This window comes from Geotrypetes seraphini, chromosome 7 (assembly GCF_902459505.1).
Source record: "Geotrypetes seraphini chromosome 7, aGeoSer1.1, whole genome shotgun sequence".
Classification (NCBI taxonomy): Eukaryota; Metazoa; Chordata; class Amphibia; order Gymnophiona; family Dermophiidae; genus Geotrypetes; species Geotrypetes seraphini.
The window spans coordinates 118,996,290-119,016,141 of NC_047090.1; the positions used below are offsets into that span (position 1 = coordinate 118,996,290).

The 19,852-nt window shown below is 41.7% G+C and overlaps 1 protein-coding gene across 1 annotated transcript in view; it reads left to right on the forward strand.

The window, feature by feature from the left end:
- Positions 1–342: 342 nt before the first annotated feature.
- INO80 (INO80 complex ATPase subunit) overlaps positions 343–19,852 on the forward strand; it is a 348,126-nt gene continuing 328,616 nt past the window's right edge. Inside the window, 1 exon segment of the mRNA XM_033951235.1 lies at positions 343–877. The gene's annotated coding sequence lies outside the window, so the exon portion shown is untranslated.

Here is a 19,852-nt window from a genome sequence, read left to right on the forward strand (position 1 = left end):
AACTAAAACCAGGCAATAACTACCTATTCGGTCAATTTAAAGTTTTTCCGTAAGACCACGTCCTAATTGAAACGTAAAGAAAGAAATTACAAGCAAAAAAAAACAACTTTTGCTGACTCAGCTCTAATAAAACTATTAAGAATATAAAACCAAGCAGAGTTCCAACTGTGGAGAAAGCACAGTCGTGAATTATATTTCTGAGAATAGCATTCGAGCATCACAAACAAGCAAGACACGTCCAATTCTAGAGTTCATAACTCCTACAATAAATTATGATTGGTAAAGTGACGCAACTTCCTGTCAACCACTGTCGCCGTGTAAACGAAATTCCAAACTCGCGAGAGTTACTTTTCCAAAAAGGAGATCTGCTGGCTCATCGCCGTCACGTCATCGCAAACGTTCGGCAATCTCCGTCAGTCTCAGGCTGTATGAACCGCACGGCCGAGTGTGTCGATCGAGGGTAACCAGAAATCGGGTCTAGATCAAGGACCGGTTCGGGGCACGTGCGGTTGGGAGCTACTGCTGGACTAACAGTTCCAATGTGCAGAAGCTTCAGTCGGGGGTTGGCGGCTCTCCTTGTCTGTAGACTGTCTGTCTCGCACCAGTTCGATTGTTTTGGCCTGGCCAATGGCGCCTCTCCCCCCGCCATGGCTCCCCATGTCCCTACTCTCTCAGTGAGTGAAAGTGGCTGCCGCTGCCGGCCCAGCGCCCGCAGCCGCAGCGCCGCCGCCATCTTGGCGTTCCAGGAGCCGAGAGACGGGTGGAGGAGAGAGGAGCGCGAGCGGAGCCGCAGCGCTCACAGGACCGAGCGCTCCAGAGAGAGACGGCTGGAGCCCGCAGAGGATCCTCCGCCTTCTCGCCCCGCGCGGGCTTCGAGGTATGACGAGCAACGGGCTGGGGGCGTACGGTAGTCAGGGCGGCCCGGGAGTTGGAAAGGCGTCGAAGCGGTCCCGCGGTCCGGTCTGGAGGGAGGCCTCTTAGTTTGTATGGGCCTCCTCTTAAAGGGCCAGCTCCCCTCTCCCACCTCCGCGGGGCTTCCTACTACCGAGGAGTCCCGGGGCCAACGGTGTAAGTTTGGAAACAACCGTAAGATCCTGGTGCAGCGCCGACAGCACGTGTGTGCGCTGCGTGCTTCTCATACATGTACAAAAAGCACCCACATCTCGGCTCTTTCCCTATGTGTGCCTTTTGGGCTGTTCTTTCCAAGCTTGGAAACAGGACCGTGGCTCTGGTCAGGAAGACTTACGTGTTTTAGTTGGAAGATAACTACTGGCTAAAATAAAATTGTACCAGTAGTATTTAGATGATGATTTGAATTAAGGCAATGAAGAGCTTATTTGCTTATGACCGTGATTTTTATTTCTAGTGTAGGAACTTGGTTTTAGCTAATTAATTTTTACTGTTCTAATAGTTTATTCTCTTAAAACCTAAAAGTAGCATTCAAGTTGATTATCAAAATATCTTTATTAATGACTTAGGAACTGTTAAAACATACCATTGTAGTACCTTAAAGTTTTGAGTCTGTTACGTTACTAAGATTGGGTGTCCTAGTTCCTGTAGGCGTGGGCATCTGAATTTGAGCCTAGTGTGACCTCATACTATTTCTGTGAGTTGTCCTTTCCCTGTACTGCTCTCAGTAAGGTTCCTTAAACCATTATTAACCTGTTTTTTTTCTAAGACTTTTTTTTGTCTTTGTATTTTTATTGAGAAAATACTTTTTTTTTAACAAAACAATGTAAACATCAAAATTGATATAACAAGATTCTATCACAATTATGAAAAAAAGCAAAACTGCTAACATGAATGAACAAAGTTAAACCTAAGACAATGTGATAGATATGTCATCTATATTAATAAAGGTAGATAAAATATACCTTGAATAATTTCATCATTCCTAACTGGGACCAATTCTACAAACTTTATACGAAATATGCCAATTCCCACTGCAAACTAGACTGCTGCCCTCCAAATATTATAAAAGTTGCCCCTGTCGCCTTCAAAGCCAAATTATTACATTACATTACATTAGGGATTTCTATTCCGCCTGTGCCTTGCGGTTCTAGGCAGATTACAATAGAGAAGATATCTGGGCATTTCCAGTAGAATTACATTACAGGATAAGAGTAAGTTACAGGAACCGTAAAGAATTATGATACTTCAATTTCACGGAAGATAATAGATATCACAGAAGATAATACATATCACAGATAATACATATCACAGAAGATAATACATATCAACTGAAACAAGTTAAGTCAGGTGGGGTGTAAAAGAGTTACAGTAATTCTAGATCACATACTATAAGTGGGTGTTTCCAAGGCGTTGATTGGGAACTCATTGGATGGTGGTTAGAGTGATGGGAGATATTTTTTGAACAGTAGTGTTTTTATTTCTTTACGGAACTCTTTTATGTCTGTTGTTTTGGTCAGTAGTTTTGAGATGTCAGAGTCAATTTTAGCTGCCTGTGTCCCCAGAAGGTTGTCGTAAAGTTTCTTACGACGAGTACCGTTGAGAGGTGGGTAGGTGAAAAGGTTCTGTGTTCTCCTTCTTCTGGGTGAGAGGTAGTAGTGAAAACGGTTGTTTAGGTAGCTGGGTGCCGTGCCATGGGTTACTTTGAAAAGGAGACAGTAGAGTTTGAATTGTGTTCGTGCTTTTATTGGTAGCCAGTGAGATTCTAAGTATACATTGGTAATGTGGTCGTGTTTGTTGAGTGAGTATATGAGTCTGAGGGCTGTGTTCTGGATGGTCTGTAGTTTATTTATTGTGTTGGTAGGGCAAGGTAAGTAGAGGCTGTTGCAGTAGTCTACGATACTTAGCACAAGGGATTGGACAATGATCCTGAATTGGTCTTTATTAAAGAATTTTCTGATTTTTCTTAGATTTCGCATTGTGAGGAATGCTTTTTGGGTGATTTTATGGATTTGTGTTTGCATTGTGCAGCATCTATCTAAATGTATACCTAGGATTTTGAGGGAGCTCTGTATTGGGTACTTGATTGAGTTTACTTCCAGTTCTGTTAGGGATGGTTTTTTGTCCTTCTCTAGTAGTAGGAGTTTAGTTTTGTCTGGGTTCAGCTTCAGCTTATGATTTGTCATCCATTTTTCTACTGTTTCCAATGTGGTTTTCAGGCATCCTGTGGAGATTGGGTTATGGATGTCGAATGGAAGGATGATGGTTATGTCGTCCGCATAGCTGAAAGAAGTAATGTTTAGGGTGTCCAGGGTGGTGCCTAGGGAAGCTATGAATAGGTTGAAAAGTGTGGGAGAGAGGGGAGAGCCTTGTGGCACTCCGCATGGGTTGGACCATGGTTCAGATAGAGTGTCTTTTGACTTGACTCTATATGTTCTTGTTTTAAGGAAGCCTTGGAACCAGTTGTGAACTTTACCTGAGATTCCTATTGCGTCTAGTGTCTGGAGAAGTATGGAGTGGTCCACTAGATCGAAAGCAGCTGAGAGATCAAATTGGATGATTAGCAGTCTGTTTCCTTGGCTGAGGTGTCTTCGAGCTATGTCTAGTAAAGATACCAGAAGAGTTTCTGTACTGTGGTTGGTTCTGAATCCGGATTGGGATGGATGTAGGATATTGTGGGCTTCTAGGTACATGGAAAGTTGTTGTGCTACTAGCCCTTCTATTATTTTGACGTATGTTGGGATAGAAGCGATTGGTCTGTAATTTGATGGGTTATTTATTAGGCCTTTGGGGTCTTTCAGTATAGGCGTAATTATGATTTCACCAAGGTCTAGTGGGAACTGGCCTTCCCTGAGTGTGGTTTGCAGCCATAGCGTTTAACTAGCTTTGAAATTGGTGGAAGCTGTTGCTAGTAGGTATGGTGGGCAGTTGTTCAGATCACATGAGGATTTGCAATATTTTTTGTAGAGCCTGTCCAGTTCAGACCACTGGGTTGTAGGGAAGTTGGTCCAGGACCTGTCTGCTGATATGGCTTCATCTGTTGTAGGTTTTATTAGAATCTCGTCTATGTTGTTTTGTGAGTTATTGAATGTTGTTCTGATTGTGATGATTTTATTTTTGAAGTGATCTGCTAATTGAGAGGCTGTAGGTGTTAGGTTTCCCTGGGTGGCTAGACATTGTTTGGTGTCGGTAAGATTTCTTACTAGGTTGAAAAGTTTTTTTGTGTCTGGTTTGTTGGTGCCTATGAGGTTGGAGTAATAGTCTTTTCGTTTTTCCTTCAGTTTGATTTTGTATAGCTTGATTTGGGTTTTCCATTCTGTTTTGGTATTATCTTGTTTCTGTAACTGGATTTCCACTCTATTACTGATGGTACATTTCCCGAGGATTTAGGTCAGATCCTGATCACTCCGATCATAAAAAATCCAAAAGAATCCAACAAGCTGCCATCAAACTGCAGACCTATAGCAAGCATCCCCCTATTTGTAAAGCTGATGGAAGGCCTAGTTAACCAGAACTTAATAAAGCACTTGGATAACTTCAGCATACTACAAGAGAATCAGTCGGGTTTCCGCTCAGGTTTCAGAACTGAAACAGTTATAACCTCTCTAATAGATCTCCTTCACAATTTATTCAGCCAAGGTTCTAGTGCACTAGTCCTACAACTAGATCTAAGCAGTGCCTTTGACTTAGTCAACCACGACATTCTAATTGACTGGAGTCAATCGGTCTTTCTGGCAAAGTGTTAAATTGGTTCCAAGGTTTCCTGAGTAAACAATCTTACCAAGTCCACAGTAATAACAAACAATCCTTCAGATGGACAAACATTTGCGGAGTTCCGCAGGGCTCCCCTTTATCCCCTACCCTATTTAACATCTACCTTGCCTCATTGGGAAATCTATTGCAAAGCTTAAATGTCAAATTCTACATCTACGCAGATGACATCACCATAGTTCTTCCCCTCACAAACCTAACCTCCAAGACAAAGAATCACCTGGCATTCATCCTAAAACAAATCGAATTATGGACGACAGAATTCAAACTGAAACTTAACTCAGATAAAACCAAGTTTTTTCTAGTGAGCCCAAATGCTAAAATCAAAGATTCAAAAATTTCCTTGAACGTTCAGGACTTCCCTATTGTCGATTCCATAAAAATTCTAGGAGCGATTCTCGACCGATATCTTACTTTAGAAGCTCACACAGATCTACTGACAAAATGCTTCTCAACATTATGGAAGCTAAGAACCATCAAAAAATACTTTGATGTAGCATCATTCCGTCTACTAGTACAATCTTCTATTCTAAGCATGCTGGATTATTGCAACATTATCTACTTGGGATCTTTCAAGAAAATCCTTCAAAAACTCCGAATTGTTCAAAATTTGGCAGTACATCTGATTTTCGGTTTAAAAAAATGGGAACACATAAGTCCCTATTATCAAAAACTTCACTGGCTGCCCTCGAGGCTAGAGTAGTATTTAAATTATCTTGTCTCTGTTTCAAATCAATCTTTGGTTTGGCCCCTATGTACCTGGTCTCCCACTTCAGTTTGGGTTGCACTATTAGGCCCACACATAAATTCCACATATTTACACACCCAGCAATAAAGGCCTGCCGTTACAAAAGATTTCCTGGACAGAACTCTAGCCTTCCAGGCAGATAAACTGAACGACTGGCTGGGTAACATTATCATGCTCTCATCTATCTAGGTTTTAGAAAATTAGTAAAAACGAAACTGTTCAACTGATTTGTCACCTAAGAATTTGTTGTTCATTATCTCATATTCTGTATACTGAATTCATTGCTTCTACACTGTAACTATGTCGCTGACTGTCCAGCTCTTCTTATTTGTACTTGCATTCAATGTACTTGTATTCATTAATTCAATATTGTATTAATTAATTAATATGTCGCTGACTGTCCAGCTCCTCTTATTGTAAACCGCCTCAAACTACCATGGCTTTGGCGGTATATAAGAAATAAATTATTATTATTATTTGTCAGCATTGTTTGAATATAATAAAGGATTTTTTTGTTAAGTTGTGTATCACTATGTTAAGCAAACCACATTTCACCGATTGCATGTCATGAATTTTGGATAGGACTTTCTAAGAGTTTAAGATTCAGGAATATACTTTAAACAATGCTCTACCTTCTATGCTTCTGCAAATAAATTTGGGAAGTTATTGGCCTCATGTCTCAAAGGCAAGAGGGTTAAGCAAAGAATAACAGCCATAAAAACTTCTAATGGATCATTATTAACATCATCAACTGATATCCCCTCTGCATTTAACTCTTTCTACAACAGGCTTTATAAATCTGAGTTCAAAGCAACAGCTGAAGATATTTCTGAATTCTTCAAATCTATTGAACTACCCAAATTGTCTGCTTTCTCATGTGATCTCTTACAGCGACTCATCTCTGATGAAGAAATTGAAACTGCTATAAAATACTTTTCTTAAAATATAAAGAACAACGGGGGGAGCATAATAGAGCATTGCCTATGAAGATTATGTTTTAAAAGTAAAACAAGATTTTTTTAGCTTAGTGAAAGTTTTAAAAATAGTAAATTACTTATTTTGATTAAATCTGCATATTTTATTTGTAGTAGGTATACTTTGTCCTTAGTCAATTTAAGCAAAATATAAAATAAAATGCTCTTCAGGGTTGGGAAATAGACTGTGACTTATAAACTTATAAAGTCTGTTCTCATTATTCATAGTTCCCGGAAAAGTCTTGGAGCTGCAAAATCACGAATAATGAAATGCTGTGCCTATGGAAAAATGGGTTAGGTTCTAGCAGTACATTTTGTGCCTCAGAATGCTATAGGAAAAATAGGGTTAGGTTCCTGCATGGGACAGCGTTTGACAAAAACCATAGTAGAACATTTAGAATGTTGTAAACATTTTTTAAAAATTTGCAGTACTGCTTAAACCAGTGAATTGCAAACTGTGCCAAGTCAAAATTGCAGGTGTACCACAAGTCCCTGGCGCTGACTGACTGCCTAAAGAAAGTGTCTTTCATGGAGAGAGGCACATCCTGTAGACCAGGCCTGCACAACTTCGGCCCTCGCCAGGCCAGGCTTTCGGGATTTCCCAAATGAATATGCATGAGATCAATATGCATACAATGGAAGCAGTGCAGGCACATACTATGAATGTACTCCTGTAACCTGTTCTGGGCTCCTTTGGGAGGACGGGCTAAATAAATGACTAAATAAATCTCATGCAAATTCACTGGGGAAAACCCGACTGGATTCGGCCTTCGAGGACCAGAGTTGTGCAGGCCTGTTGTAGACAGTCAGCTGCTCCGGAACCTCTTTTCGTCTTTCTGCATCCTGTTGAGCATCCCCTCCACTCGTGACTCAGGGCCTTTGCACAGACGTCAGTGTGATGATAGTTTGCAAGACGCTGGTTTAAACAAAATAATTGGCACAGAACAGTACTAGAAATTAAATACATGTATGGTATTGCACAACCATAGTAAACAATTAGTCTGTTCATCAACCAATGCAATGCACTATGGTTTTCTCACCATTAGAAGTACAGTAACACTGTTAAAATAAATTGTACACAACAGTGCTGAAAAATAAATTCAGTAATATGCTGTACAGTATTGTACTACCACAGTAAGCAATTGCAGTAGTCATTAACCAATGCAAATGCATTAGCTGTGCTGGGACATGCTGTTTATTGGGCTTTCTAAAAGTGGCCCTTAGTTTGCATAAAGGACAAAACAGTTCAGATGTACTGTTGAATGCTACAGCACAGACTGGGAAATGGACATATATATAGAGAAGGTACACTACCATTATGAAAACATTGCTTGATGAAAAACATCCTTACGGAAATGCACTGTACAGTATTGCACAACCACAATAAGCAATTGGGGCCCTTTTTACAAAGCCATTGTAGTGATTCTGCTGTGACAAATGCACCAAATCCCATAGGATTTGAATGGGCTTTGGTGCATTAGCTGCACTGGGACACGCTATTGGACTTTGTAAAAGGGGCCTTTAGTGTATTCACGATTAGGACAAAATGGTTCAGAGGATGCTACAGGACAGTCTGGAAAACTGACATATACGAGCATATCATCATGAAAGCATTGCTTGACAAAAGTCAGCTTTACACAAATATATGTGAACAGTACGGTACTATATCATTCAGCCTGATCAGCCTCTAGTGCATGAGGTGAGGTTGACATGTTGACTTCTGACACATCAGCTTCTGGTGTGAGAGTCTCATGACTTGTTGACGGAATAAACTGTCAGCCTTGTCTGCTTGGCTTTCCTTCTCAAGTCCTTACAAGGGGCAAATGCAGAGCTTGTCAGACGCTTGAATTTTAGACTGCTTCAGCATGAGATCACATTCCTCCATGTCACTGAACAGTTTTTCCAATGTTGATGCCCATCTTGGCATGCACTTCAGGTTTCTTCCTTTATGTGCATGAGGATTTTGGGCTCTGTAGACCAGTGTTTCTCGGGTCGTTCCTGGAGTACCCCCTTGCCAGTCAGGTTTCAGGATATCCACAATGAATAGGCATGAGATTGGTTTGCATACATTGCCTCCATTGCATGCAAATCTTTCCATACATATTCATTGTGGATATCCTGAAAACCTGACTGGCAAGAGGATACTTCAGGACTGACTTGCGAAACATTGCTGTAGACCAGGGTTGCCCAAGTCCGGTCCTCGAGATCTACTGGCAGGACAGGTTTTCAGGATATCCACAATGAATATGCATGAGAGAGATTTGCATACCAAGAAGGCAGTGCAGGTAAATCTCTCTCATGCATATTCATTGTGGATATCCTGAAAACCTGGCCTGCAGAGTAAATCTCGAGGACCGGACTTGGGCAGCCCTGATGTAGACCATAAGAGGCTTGCATTTGAAATCATCCTTGGCGTTGCCACACAGTAGCAGGGTGGTGCGATCTTTAAATGCCTCGAATCCAGGAGGTTTTGCTGTCAGTTTCATTATATATGTCCGTTTCCCAGTCTGTTTGTAAAACAGGTCAGTCATCCACATTGTGCTCTAGCACAGTGGTCCTCAACCCTGTCATGGAGAACCACCAGGCCAATCGGGTTTTCAGGCTAGCCCTAGTGAATATGCATGAGAGAGATTTGCATATAATGGAAGTGAAAGGCATGCAAATCTGCTTCATGCATATTCATTAAGGCTAGCCTGAAAATCTGATTGGCTTGGTGGTTCTCCAGGACAGGGTTGGGTTCCACTGCTCTAGCACATACACTTTTTCTTCAATTACACTTAGCAGGTGTGTTTTAAATTCCTCAGCAGCTTTGTCTCTGGAAAGGCTTACATTTTAGTGCATATCGTTTTTTAAAACACAATAGCCAACCTGAACTTGCAGAAAAGGGTTTCTTGTTTTCCTGCCCCTGGGTGAAGTATTCTGTTGTATTTATTGAATTTGAAATACCACTTGTACATGAGTATTAATGTTTGTAAATGTCTCTGGCTTTCATCTTGACAACAGTGCTTTCCACTGTACTTTTTTTTCTTCATTCACCATCTGCATTATCTACAAATTTAGCTGCTTCTCCATCTTTTCCATTGACTGAACAAACATGTTTTGAAATTTTCCGGTACAGCTTCGTGAACAGGCCAACGAATATCTTCCTCTTTTTGCTAGATAGATCTGATGATGTGGATATGGTTCAATCAATGATCTGAAACAATGTCAAAACACACGGCATAACATACACTATTTTCAACTATATTGGCAAAATAGCACTCAAAATTTAGGAAGTTAGTTGGTTAGGTTAAGAACTTTTTAGACAGGCTTTGTTCTGTCAAGTGTTTCTGCTGTCAGCCGTGAGCTCAATGTGAATAAATCCACAATTCTCTTGGTTGGACTGATAACTTTTCAGCACCCCTCATATTTTGTCACTCGGACACATGACATGCTTCTTTCTCTTTGGAGCTGTACCTGCAGATGCTTGTAACTCATTTTATTAATGCCTGTAACCAGTTTTATGGAGTCAGTACATAAATAAAACCTTTGACTCAGACTCCTTTATTTATATCTTTATCTTCTTTCGTTGCTCTTCATCAAATTTGTTCTATTTGTTCATTTCTTCAGTTTGATTCTCTTCACATCTTAATTCTTTGCTTTTATCTAAACTTGACTACTGTACCTCCCTTCTTATTGGTCTTCCAAACTATCTGTTACTTAAGTTGTAATTGGTACAAAATACGGTGGTTAGATTACTTTATCACCGTTCTAAATATGATTATGTTGCACCTCTTAAAAGCAGAGCATATTTCCCCAATTTTTTTTATCGTATTCAATTTAATTATATGTTTAAATGATTTTTAGTATTCTAGCAGTAAGAAGCAAATACAAACAGTAGTACCATTCTGGAAATAACATTTTCAACAATATAATCAGTTCTCCTCTCATCCCCCCCCTTCCCAAGAATCCATGGCCAGTCCAACAGCTGAGAGTGGGAATAAAATCTTAAAGATTCAAAAGTCTACTGCGAGCACGCGGTGTGAGGTCCTGTCAGAAGTGCTCCCACACCTGACAAAATTTGCGACCCGGGCCAAGAGTCAAGTCTCCCACCATGCGTCTCTCCAGTGTTGAGTGCACTATCTTTAGGGATCTCCATTGTGCATATGACGGGGGATCACGGGAGAGCCAGTTGGTGAGGATGGCTTTTTTCCCCATCAAAAGGGCTCTGGAGATAAATGCTGACATTCCCCTGGGTTTGGGCGATTCAATTTAATTATAATCTTTCCTTTCAGATTATGTCTAGTGGGCTTCCCTCTCTTTTTATTCATCTACTTGGTGCGTTATTCCGCACAAAGAACTCTTTGTTCTACACATCAACACCTACTATCTATTCCCTCTTTTAGACAGTTATTCCTTGATACCCATAGAAATTCATCTTTTTCAGTTATGGTTCCTACACTCTGGAATTCTCTTCCTTTTTATCTTCATATAGAAAGATCATTTTCTACATTTAAATCCCAGTTAAAGGCATATTATTTTTCACAGGCATTCTCTTCATTGTACTTTTTGGAATTTGAATTTTTAAATATTTATTATTTTTATATGCTCTTTGTTGAAATAGCATGTTACCCATTTTCCCTCTTGCTTTTCCCTTTCCTATACTTTCTATTGTTTTTTTCCTTATTTTTCTGTATTTGTCTGTTATCTTATTTGTTTCTATTTATATATGTAAACTGCTTTGAGTGTGGTTGTATAACTATGAAATGGCAGTATGCAAGTCCCACTCCCTTTTCCTTAATCCCCCCCCCCCTTGCCCTTGCTTTAATTTTATTGTAATCCGCTTAGATTTTAACCTTGGTTTTATATTAGCAGTATATCAAATAAATTTAACTTTAATTTCTGAAGTTAATGGAAATGCTTTTTAAACAGAATACTGTAGTGACATTTTTGGAATACAGTATGTTACAGGACTAGAGGCAACATGGATTTACTAGAGGCAGGTCTTGTCAGATAAATCTGATTAATTTCTTTGACTAGGTGATCAGAGAATTGAATAGAGGGAGTGTGCTAGAAGTGGTATATTTGGATTTTAGCATAGCCTTTGACGGTGATCCTCCAAAGGCACCTAATAAATTAAACTGAGTGCTCTTGGGTATAGGCCCCAAAGTGTTGAACTGGTTGAGTTGAAGGTGACAAACAGCAGTGGTCAGTGGAGATTGCTCTGAGGAAAGGGATGTTACTAGTTGTGTGCCTCAGGTTCTTTTCTTGGGCCTCTTCCTTTTAATATTTTTGTAAGTAATATTGCTAAAGGGCTGTCAGGTAAGATTTGCCTGTTTGCAGATAATACCTAAATCTGCACTAGAGTAAATGTCCCTGATGGTGTGAATAATATGAGGAAGGACCTAGCGAAGCTTGAATGGTCTGAAATTTGGAAGATAAGATTTAATGCTAAGAAATGCCAGGTCATGCATTTGGACTGCAAAAACCCAAGAGAACAATGCAATTCAGGTGGTGAAGAACTTATGTGCACGAAAGAGGAGCGGAATTTGAATGCAATGATATGTGGCCAAACAGGTTGAAAAGACAATGGCAAAAGCTAGAAGGATGCTGGGGTGCATAGGAAGAGGTATGGCTAGTAGGAAAACGAGGTACAGGTGCTCCTATATTAAGATTCTGGTGAGACATCATTTAGAATATTATTTACAATTCTGGAGACCGCACTTTCAAAAAGATTTAAACAGGATGGAGTCGATCCAGAGGAAGACTACTAATCTAATCTTCCATTTGTGTGTTGCACAAACTTGTGCAGGCTCTAGGTGACTTACATAGAAAAGGAGAGAGAGGGGTAAAGGCAGGGGAGGACTGAAGGAAAGGCATGAGAGAGGAGGGGAAGAAGGGGCATAAAGATTTAATTTGTTCCCATATGCCTTATGATCTTCATGTACTATATACTTTGGAGGAAACATGAGAGAGGAAAGATAAGAGAGAGACATTTAAATACTGAGGCAAATATTTAGTTTGAATGGAATTTCTGAAATGAGAGGGCATACATAGGCTGAAGTTATCCTCTTTTGGAGGGGTTCTCTGCCTGGGAAAGGAAGCGGTTTCCACAGAGTCAGACTGTAGCTTCACAGGACAAGATTTAGGTGGAGCCAGCCTGCTGTGTGCCACCTCTTGGCTTGGGTCCTTTCCCCTGGGAGCAAGCTTTCCTCCTGACTTTGTTGGAGGTTTAAGTGCAGGCTGTGTACACCCTGAGTAAGAGCCATCGGGCTATTGGGGCGCAGGCTGTGTTTTCTTACCCCCAGGTCGTGTGGTGAGGTTCCAAGGAAGTGGAGGTTTCAGTCAGGTTCCATCTGACTGGCAGCCTGATGATCTGGAAGATTGGTGTGTTTGAGAAAAATTGAGGTACAACTTCATTTCCTCCACTACAGCTACAAGATTGAGCTGAGAGGCAAGCACTTTGGAGGCTGCGAGTACAGCCCTATTACTTCTTATGGGAGGATTGGAGGATGTCTAAAAAGTTTTGGGCATTTTTGGGGGGTAAGGTTCAGGTCTCCCACCTCTAAAACCTTTATTTTAGCAATTTTTATCTTTCTAACTCATCTCCAAGGGTTGTTTTTGGCATGAATTTACTGGTGGTGGATTGGATTTTATCGTTGTTTGTTTGTTTTTTTCCAACTTCTTTTTTCTGCCTCATAACCCCTTGATTTTGTAAAATATCATTAGAGATAGCTTCCTCAGTCTCTAATCTGAGGATTTCATGTGCAAATTGTGCTGGACTTCTGGCGGAGGCATGTCCATGTATCATATGCTGTGGTATGCAAGGGGGGAGGGGGTGGGAGTTTTGGCTTTGCCTCTCTGGGCTCTTTAGGGCTGGGGAGCCGATGTGGGTCCATGAATTGAGCAAAAAATCCTGCCTAGTGCCGTTTTTTGTTGACATGAAACACAAAACGTGCCAAGTCCAGGGACTCCTTTTGTGCTTTGTCAGGGAGTCATCGGGAGCCAGCCTCAGCTCAGGTGTGTGTTGTCTCACAGGAATTCATCCAATTCATGTGGAGAGCATATCTCAAGGATCCGGCTCACGTGGCGTAGCTGGCTGGCACACCGCTAGTTTCCAGGCCAGTGCCTCTTTTGACTTATGTCATTGCTCTGGTCCCTAGTATTTGTGGATCCAGGTGACCTTGATGGATGCGCTGATACTTTGGACATTGTTTCCATCCTGGATGATACTGATTCTTGATTCCCTTTGTGGAACAGTTCAGCTAGATGACTAGGGGAGCCTGGATCTGGGACCTCCCCTCCCCCATATGCCGCCTATTTAAATGTCTCAATCTACCATTTTATTACAGATACTATGAAAGAACTGAAGTTGGAAGGTCAGCTCTCCATGTCTCGGTGCACTGTCATGAGCCGTTCTAATGCTCTGATGTCCTTTTTTTCCTACGCATTCAGATCTTGCTGTTCTAGTCACAGGACAGTGGAAGACACCATAGAGTTTTTTCAAATTGATTAAAGCTATGTCTAAGCTTTATCCTTTGGCACCAGAGTTTTAGCAGCTGTTTAAGCAACTGAAGGTGGATTCAGCAGTGGCTCAGGTTACCAAATGCACAGCCCTCCCTATTGAAGGAGGAGTAATGCTTAAAGATTCCCAGAATTGCAGGGTGGACATAATCTTTAAAGAAGCTTTTTGAAGTTTCTTCTTTGGGCATTAAGGCTGCAGCAGCTGCTTCATTTGTGGTATGTGACTGTCGTACAAGATTGCGCTGTGATCCCTCAGTGGAGGAGGATGACTGCCCCCAGCTGGTGCTGATGAGGCTATGTCGCAGACACCTTGTATGACATCATCAGGGTTTTAGGCAAGGTCTTGGGCTTATGCAGTGGCGGCTCACAGGACACTGTGGCTCTGCCTCTGGGTTAGAGATTCGGCCTCTAAGGTGCCTCTAAGCAAGCTTCCCTTTAGGAGACAAATGCTTTTTGGCAAGGTTCTGGATGACCTTGTGTCTAGTGTGGTGGACCGCCGTCCTAAGCCTCTCCTAGATTGCAACTGCCATCCTTTGTGAGACAGTCATAATAATTTTCATCCCTCATGCAGGTTTAGCCAGAATTCAGAGATACTCATTGCTGAGTATCAGAGATTCTCATTGCTGGGATTGCTTTAGCAATCCCAGACGCCAGCAGGCTTCGGGGTCTCATACCAGCCCCTCTTCTAAGAAGTCCCAGTGGCACCAGAAACATAGAAACATAGAAATAGACGGCAGATAAGGGCCACGGCCCATCAAGTCTGCCCACTCCAATGACCCTCCCTATCTATCTTTGCGGATAGATCCCACATGTCTGTCCCATCTGGCCTTAAAATCTGGCACGCTGCTGGCCTCAATAACCTGAAGTGGAAGACTCCAGTCGTGCCTCCTCATATCGGAGGCTGGTTGTTGGAGTTTCAGCAGGAATGGGAACGTTCCTCAGACCAAATGTGTGCCTGACAATCCTACAGGGACTTATTTAGTCGTTGATACACAGTTTGGATTACTGCAGTAGAGTCCTTCAGTCAGTTCATATTGCCAGACACCATACAAATATACTTAGATTACAAAAAATGCAGAATACCGCAGTGTGTTTTGATTTTTGACCTGAAAAGGTCAGATCATATCACGCTTTATTACAGGGAGCTTACTTAATTTACAACAAACCGTCCACTGCGTTATTTGTTTTTACCCTGGTTCGAGGTTGTGAGTATTAGAAGTTCCAGCAATGTCTAATTGCTTTTCAGGCAGCCAGCTGGGATAGGGAGTTATGTTCTTTATTTGGCAGATCCTGTTCTTATATACATTACAGAAAGTTACTGAAATCAGTCTTGTTTGTAAAATTTTTAGAGAATTGAATTGATTGATAGAAGCGCGAATACTATTCAAATTTGCATGTATCTGTTTCAAACAAGTCTGGTCTAGCACCTTCCTACCTGCAAACACACTTCATTCTACACAACCCCACACGAACCACCAGAAACAAAAACATCTTTGCATACCCAAAGATCACAGGCTGCAAATACAAATCCTTCCTGGACAGAACCTTCATGTACCAAGCAAACAGACAGCAATCCTGGCTGGGAAACTGCATAAATGAAGCCAAACAGCACTACAACGCATTCCGAAAAATCAAATCAATTAAAATTCGATAAATGTATTACCTAAACAGATGACCTTCTCTCACTATGTTATTTCCCCGCTGCAATTCCTGATGAAATCTCTCAGGTATCTCCAACCTCTCATATATGGGGAAGGAAAATAACCCCATTCTCTTATGTAACTTTTCTCTCCATGCATCTGTAATTCTGTAACTCCAATCTCTTATGTAACATTTCCTCTTAATGCATTCTGTAATTCGCTGATTGTCCAGCCTTCTTTCAATGTGAACCGCCTAAAAGTCGTTTGATTACGGTGGTATAGAAAAATAAAGTTGTTGTTATTATTATTATTACTTTATAGTTCACTGGGAATGTCCCGTTTTTAATTTTTGTGAACCACATCGATCTGTGAGGTTTTGCGGTCTAAAAATGTAATGTAACAAGATAGACTTCTTTTGTTCCCTCTTCTGAATTCTCTAATGGAAAAGCTGGAGGGCAAGGTCAGGTGACACTGCAACATCTTTTGGACATTCAAGCCATAGAGCTAGTTCCAAAAAGTGAATTGTGCTCTGGCAAATACTCCTTATACTTTATTGTACCAAAGAAAGGCTTAGAGGCCCATTCTGAATCTCAAGGCAGTCAGTGCCTTTCTGAGAGTCTTGCACTTTTGTACGGAGACAGTATATTTAGTCATTGGATCAGGGGCTCCAGGGGGAATTTCTGGCATCTTTGGATCTGACAGAGGCTTATCTTCATATCTCTATATTCCTGGGACACTAGAAGTATCTGAGATTTCATATTCTCCAGCAGCATTTCCACAATAGTCCTTGCATCTTCACCAAGGTGATGGAGGTAGTGGCAGTGCACCTTGGCAGAATGGCTTTCCAAGTTCATTCCTGTCTGGATGACTGGTTGATCAGGGCTCCGTTCAGTCTGGAGTGCGATCAGGCAGTGAAGTCGGTGGTGTCTCTTCTACAGCACCTGGGCTGGATTGTCATTCAAGAAGAGCCAGTTCACACCATCTCAGATACTAGAATATCTGGAGTTCAGTTTGACACAATCCAAGGACATGTTTTTCTTCCCGAGCCATGCAAACAGAAGCTCCAGAAACAGATCTTGGATCTCTTGGCATTTCTGAACCCCACAGCCTGGCATTACTTTCATGTATTAGGGTCCATGTGGCCTCCCTGGAGGAACCATATGTGGCCTCTGTCTCGTTGGTCCTCTCAGTGTTATCCTCTTCAGATGCTCCTTTCCTGGAAGGAGTCAGCATGGAGCAGCCTGCGCTGGTGGCTTCAAGCAGATGCTCTAGGGAAGGGCATGCCTCTTTCCATCTAGGGTCAGTGGTCTCTCCATTAAAAAGAGTCGGTTGATCAACTGTCTGGAGCTTCACTCCATAAGGTTAGCAGTGTGAGCTTTCCAAAACACCCTGGAAGGAAGAATGGTAAGGGTGGTTTCTGACAATGCCATGGCTGTGGCATACATGAATTGACAGGAAGGCACAACTGCTCACTTGAGTTGGGAGGCTCACATGTTATTCTGATGGGCAGAGCTGCACCTTCTATCTCTCTTTGTGATGCATGTGGCCAGAGTAGATAATGTGTGAGCAGACTTTCTCAGTTGCCAAATCCTAGACCTGGGATAGTGGTCTCTCTCGCAGAGGCATTTTGTCTCATGTGACAGGCCTGCAATGGACTTGATGGCTTTGACCAAGAACTTAAAAGTCAAGCGCTTCTTCAGTTGAAGAACAGAGCCAGGAAGCTCGGAATTAAACGCATTGGTTTAGCCTTGGCAAACTCAGGATCTCCTTTACATCTTCCCGCCTTGGCCCATGGAGGGTCAAGTCATTCGCAGAATAGCTACTCATCTGGGCCTGGTGATCCTGGTGGCCCCGGACTGGCCTCACCATCTGTAGTATGTGGATCTTGTCCAACTTCAGTGAGATAGGAAGCTCGTCATTTGGGGTCCAGTTCCTATGTAGAACGCATACAGCTCATCCAGATATGATCATATTTCTCAAGGGGGCGCTTCGCTTGTGGCCACCCCTACGACAGCCTTTTCCTACATGGAAAATTAATGTTGTGCTAAAAGGGCTTGCCGAAGCTCCTTTTAAGCCATTTAAGGATGCATCCCTTCTGGACCTTACAGTGAAGACGGTGTTCCTAGTGGCAGTTGTTTCAGCCCGGTGTATTTCTGAGCTGCAAGCTCTCTTGTAGAGAGCCCTTTCTTTAGATCACAGAGATGGGGTTATCCCTCCATATCTTTCTTTGCGAAGATGGTTTCAGATTTCCATGTCAACCAGGAAGTTCGTCTGCCTGCCTTTTGTCCCACAGGGTTGAAGCAGAAGGATAAGATCCTATGGAAACTGGTTGTGCTGAGTTTTACTCCATTTTCTTAGAGATGACCAATGACTACCATCTGTGTTCTGACTAACCAGTACAGATGAGATAGAACGTCGTCCAAGGTCTCTATTGCCTGGTGGATCCTCATGGCCATTTCATCTACTTACATTGCCTGTGGTAAGCAGGTGCCATTTTCTCTTAAAGCTCACTTGACCAGAGGTGTTTCAGCTTTGTGGGCAGAAATCTCAAGCGATTCATCCACCCGATTTCATCCACCTGAGATTTGTAGAGCAGCGACTTGGCTATCCCTTCATACCTTCACGAGATTCTACAGAGTGGACATGGCAGCTCGGTCTGATGCCACTTTTGGGGGCCTTGGTTTTTGTAGGCAGGCTCTTCTGAGAACTGTAAAATACAGCAGTAGAGTCAGTCAGTCACTCACTCTTCCCCATGTCTGTTCCATAGATTTGCAGTTTTGCTCCATTTTACCCTACTTTCTGTTAAAGGCAGCTTCTAGCTGAGGAATTCTTTCCTGCGTGTCCTTTAGAAATGTTGGACATGTATGGTTGCAAATTTAATTAACTTTAAGCTATAGAGCAGTGTCTTACAAACTTTTTGAAGCTGCGGCACACTAAACTCGGGGCCGCGGCTAAGAGGGTCTCTGGATATGCATAAGAATTGCTGCTGCTGAGTCAGACCAGTGGTCCATCATGCCCAGCAGTCCGCTCCTGCATGGACATCGACGTGATGAGGCCCTCAAGACAGGGCCCTGAGCTTGCTAACTTCCTACAGGACATGCCTCTTGCCGCGAGAGGCATGTTTTGTAGGTAGTCATCCAGCGCCTCTCCTCCTCGCCATTGTTTCACGGCATACCCTGAATCTCACCTTGGCACACAGTTTGTAATACACTACTGTAGAGCCTTTCTACACTGTGTTTAGTTGGATGACATTACACATTTGCAAGGACTTACACACTGCCCTGGAAAGCCAGAACACAGTAACTCAAATTTTTGTCAAAACTAATTAACTTACTAGATGTCCTGCATTTACTGTATATTTCTTAATATGGAAGCCATTTAACATTTGCTACAGGCTCAACAATCTATCCAAAAGTCCAAAACACAGTATCTATTGATAAATGGGAGGCATGTGAAGCCAGAATACAGTACTTTGTATTAGTTTTGGTTAAGAATTACATCATGGAGAAGTATTCAAAGAAATTAGTATTTTGGACTTTCTCATATTATATCCTCAACAGTTACTGCGTTTCATCTTTTCAGGGCAGTACACAGCTGTCCACAGAGATGATCTGCTACAGGTAAGTTACTTGGTTTTCTTTGTTTCTTTATAGAGTTTATGGCTGGTTTTGTAGTGGTTATGTTTGGTGACACTCTGCCTGAATAGTGGTGATAACATCCAGATGAAAAATGCACCATTTTTGGTCGTGGAGAAGCACAGCCATACTTGTTGCTTTGGGCTGTGGCTCCCAGTGATTAAACTATAAGATCTGGCATATGGAAATTTGACATGAACATCTAATGTACTTTATTCTTTCTAAACCAATAAGATATTTGGGAGAATGTCCTTTTTAAACCATTCCTTCCTTCTCCCCTTAGTCAAATGTGCACATCTACACCTGCAAGAGGTACACACAAAGGGCTGAAAAGAATTCCATGTGTCATGGTCTGCATTCTTTCCCCATTTGTTTTATGGTTGTCATGCGATTCTTTTCACTGCTTGTGAAGCTAGGTGGTCATGTGGCTGCTTACTGATGAAAACTAATAGTCATATTTTTATGGGTGTCTGGCGATTGGATTTCTACTATATTGAAAGCATTTGTCAAGTACTTAGTCCTCTAAACTGCACTAAACCTTTTCTAAGAACTTTAAAAAAAAAAGTTATAATGGTTTAGCTGAGGATGAGATCCCATGACAAAGTATGTAAACTATTTATTTGAATTTTTTATATACAGTATATATTTTACTTGTTACATTTTCTTCACTTT